Genomic DNA, 4,463 nt, shown 5'->3' with positions numbered 1-4,463 from the left:
TCCAGGAGCAGGATCCATCCTCCAGGAGCAGGATCCATCCTCCAGGATCTGAATCCATCCTCCAGGATCTGAATCCATCCTCCAGGAGCAGGATCCATCCTCCAGGATCTGAATCCACCCTCCAGGAGCAGGATCCATCCTCCAGGAGCAGGATCCATCCTCCAGGAGCAGGATCCATCCTCCAGGATCTGAATCCACCCTCCAGGAGCAGGATCCATCCTCCAGGAGCAGGATCTATTCTCCAGGAGCAGGATCCAGCCCCCACGAGCCGGATTCCCTCTCCCAGCTCATCTTCCAGGGCTTCCCCGCTCCGTGGCTCCCATCCTCCATCCCTGCTCCCGGCAATTACTCAGCTGTTTCTCAGCTGTTCCCTGGAGCGGCAGGGATGAGAAGGCAGCAGAGCTATTACTCCCAGGGTTTTTTTTCCCATATTTTATGGCTGGGATAAGCTGCTCCCGAGCTGTTGGAACAGCTGTGGGTCGGGAGAGCCGCGTGCCGGGCGTGGCAGCGCCGGCTCCAAGGGCTCCAGGTGGCTCTTTATGATCCCTGCTCCCCATGTTCCTCGTGGCTGTGGGGACTGATTGCCAGGCTTTTCCAAACGAGCCTTTTGGGAGGTGTGGGATTAGGGAAAGGCCGGGAAAACAGGACTGATCTCCTCCGGTTCCAATCCTGACAAATCCTCGCGCTCCCTGGGCAGTGTTGGTTTTCCTGCCGGGTTTTCCCGAGGCTGATGGATCACCTGCTTCCCTCCCTCCCTCTCTTTCATCTCCCAGGATTGGTTTGAAATCCCGTGGATTTGTTTTGATGGGATTTCCTGGTTTTCCGTGCCTGAGGGCATCCCAGCCATGCATTCCCTCCTTGCTGCTTAACAGATCCTGCAGCTCCCACAGCTCAGGTTTGGCTTTTCCTGACCTAAAGCTGGGTTTCCCTAAGAGAATCCTTTCCCCTGAGGTTTTCCAAACCTTGCAAGCTCCTCATCCTCTGGGATAAATCCATGGCACCGAGGAGGAGAAGCCCGAGCAGGCCGGACCCTCTTGTTCCCCTGTTGGTTCATTTCCCTCCAGAGGCTGCTCCATGAAGAAGCGCTGGAATTGCTATCCCGAATTTCCAGAGCTTGACAAAGCCTTCCCTGGCCCCTTTTCATTTTCCAAGCCCAATATTCCAAAGAAAACCCCTCGGAGACGGATGAGGAAAAGCTGATTCCTCACCACACGAGGAGGTGGAGCAGGGCACCCTCGTGTTTAACTGATCCGGAAAGGAGAACCCAAGAGGGAGAATCCAAGGATCCCAAGGCTCATCCCGCAGCGGTTTTTTGGGATGCTCTGAGGGTGCCTCACTCCGGGATAACCCCGAGGATGCTCAGGTGCAGCTCCCGCCCACTCCCGCTCCGCAGGACCCGCACAGCCTCGCCCACATTCCCGGGTTGCCCTTTCCAATCTGGCAGCTGCCAGGTCCTTGGGAAGCGCCTGAGCAGCGTTCCCTTGGCAACGGCGGGAGCTGGGAATGGCAAGGTGTGTGGGAGAACCACCAAACTCCACACACGGACACTTCATCACAGGGACAGCCCCATCCCAGAGGCTTTTTCCCGGTTTTTTCCCCCCCCTCCTCAAGCCAGGGAGTATTTTTAGCTCTGACACGTCCCAGGGATCAGGTATCCAGCAGGATCGGGGAATTCGCAGGGGGGAACCCTTGGGATTTGCCGTGTAAGCCAAGCCTGGCCCCGGCTGCCAAGGATGAGGTTGGATTCCCCCGGCTGCTGCTCCGGCTGAACTCGGGGTTACCTCCAGCATTCCCCATCCCGAGGAATGACTGACACAGCGGGAAAAATGCCAAAGGTTTTCCAGCAAAAGGGGGAACAGATGAGCCTCGTGTTCACCCCGGGGCAGTCTGGGCTGGTGGCGGCTCCCTGCCAGCTCCGCTCTCCTTCTCCTCCTCAATTTATTCATTTGTCCATCTGCTGCGAGGGGAGGTTTTTACGGCAGGTTTTCTCTTCCCTTTCTCCATCCAGGAAACCTGAGGGAATAAAAGGGAAGCTGGGGAAGGAATCTAGGCCATCCCATTGTGGCTCTGTCTGGGACTTAAAACCATCGCGCTGGGTTTGTCTGAAAGGGCCCATTTCTGTCTCAGGCTCGCTCGTTTGATTTTATTTGGATTTTCCTTTGTTCACTCAGCTGGAACAGGCGGGCGCAGAGGGAGGGGAAAGCAGAGGATTCCAATAACGGGGTTTTGGCAGCAAGCTGGGCATAAAACAGCTTTATTTGGGATTCCGGTCCTTTTATTTTTATTTTTTTTTATTGCAGCAGATGAAAGGAACTCGTGGAGGGGCCGGGGCAGGGGCTGGTGATCCCCAGGCTGTGTCATGTGAGTTGTATCCCGCCCCAAGAGTTGGGATTTTGCCGGGGATCCCTGTCCTTTTCTGTTGGGAATCATTGGGAATCCCTGTTGGGAATTCCTGGGAAGCTGTTGGTGATTGATCCATGGCTCCCAGCCCAATGCATCCACCCCCTCCTGTGCCCACTGTCCCCAGGGCATCCCAAACCCCGGGACAGACACAGCAGGAAGCTGAATCATGGACTGGGCTGGGTTGGAAAGGATCTGAAGGATTATCCAGATCCAGCTTGGGGGCTTGTTCCCATGCAGGATTTGGGAATCCAGACCCGGCTTTTCCCTCAGGGAGTTTCCTTTGGGTTTTGCTTCCTGCAAATCCAGATTTTGCTGTTTCGGTGTTGTTTCCCTTCCCTGCAGCCTCGGAATGTGCTGATGGAAACCTCCCGTTGGATCATTTTAATCACATCAGGAGCCCAAAACTTCCCAGAACCCTGGGATGGGATTTTGGGATGTGTGGGATCAGGGAATGGTTTGGGTCAGGAGGGACCATAAGGATCATCTCATGCCATGGGCAGGGACACTTCCCACTGTCCCAGGCTGGGATCCCTTGGATCCATCCACGTGTCCAGCAGCATCACAGCCTCGGCCTTCCACCCCTGCCCTCTCCCTCCTTCCCTGACATCCCAAACAAATTCCCCTGGTGTTCCTGGATGGGCTTTAAGGTCCCTTCCAACCCAACCCATCCCGGGATTCTGGGAAGCAAAGCTTTGCTGTCGGATAACTGATCATCCCTCAGCAGCAGCCAGGCTGGGATTTAGATAAACCAAGCTTACCTGGGCTCGGTCTGGTGGGCTCGAGCCCAAACCCTTGTGCACGTGCTGAAGAGCTCGGCCAAACCCTTGGGAGTGAGCAGGCACCGGAATGTTTCCGGGAGGAATCATCCCAAATGTCGAGCTGATCTCCAAATCCTGGTGGGAGTAAATGTCACTGGAATGGCTGAGCCTGTGCCAGCCGTGGGGGGAGTTTGGGAGAGGCTGGGCTCGGCTGGAGCAGCTCCAGCAGGCAGCAGAAGGGGGGATAACTCCGAGGATCCCATGGAGAGCAGCGTTCCCAGGATGGTGACAGTGACAGAGCTCGGGGCTCTCCAATGGGTTCCTCCTTCCTTTGGTGTGAAACCGCCTCTGGAAACCTGGGATTGTGACCAGGATCTTGGAACAGCGAACTCTGGGGAGCTTTTGGAGGACATCTCTGAGGGGTGAGCTCCAGGCTTTGGAGTTTTCACCCTTCGCCTTTCCATCCGTCTCCCCGTGGGAGAGGGGATGGATTTGGAGCAGACAATTCCATCGGAGCGGTGTCCACACGAGGTGTGGGTGGGGAAGAGTTGGATCCAAAGTGTGGAATTCCCTGTGAGAGGCAGGAATTGGATTCCTTGGAGGACAAGAGGGGATTGTTTCAAACTCCAAGAGGGAAGATTTGGATTGGATATTGGGAAGGAATTCCTGGCTGGGAGGACGGGGAGGCCCTGGCACAGATTCCCAGAGAAGCTGTGGCTGCCCCTGGATCCCTGGAAGTGTCCAAGGCCAGGCTGGACAGGGCTTGGAGCAGCCTGGGACAGTGGGAGGTGTTGGGGTTGGAACTGGATGGGCTTTAAGTCCTCCCCAACCCAAACCATTGCTTTTTGGTGGGAATTCTCTACATGGACATCCCTTGTCTCACCCTCCAAGTTTCAGGAGGGCGCTGAAGGAGCCTCCTCAGCATTCCCTGCACTCGAGCTCATGGCAGGAAACATCCCTTGGAATGGCATCTCCCAAAGAAACTTCCCGGAGCAGCTCCGAGCTCCAGGCAGGGCCTGGATCCGCCCGGATCTGCAGCAGGAGCCGGCTCCAGCTCCGTGCTCAGAGCAGATGGAAGGAGCAGCATTTCCCTCCCACGCTCCTCCCCAGGAGCCCCTTTGGAGCGATGACATTTTTCCTTTAACCCCCTGATATTTTTCCGGGATCTGACTGAACAGCCCACACTCCAGGATGGGTTTTTTCCTCCCTTCCTTTTCTCCTCTGTCTCTCTCTCCCTGGATTCAGGGAAGGGGCTGCTCCGAGTGTTTCGGTCATTTGGAAAAGCCAACCTGGCAGCTCCAC

The sequence above is a fragment of the Parus major genome, chromosome 14 (assembly GCF_001522545.3).
Source record: "Parus major isolate Abel chromosome 14, Parus_major1.1, whole genome shotgun sequence".
Classification (NCBI taxonomy): domain Eukaryota; kingdom Metazoa; phylum Chordata; class Aves; order Passeriformes; family Paridae; genus Parus; species Parus major.
This window is presented reverse-complemented; position numbering follows the sequence as displayed.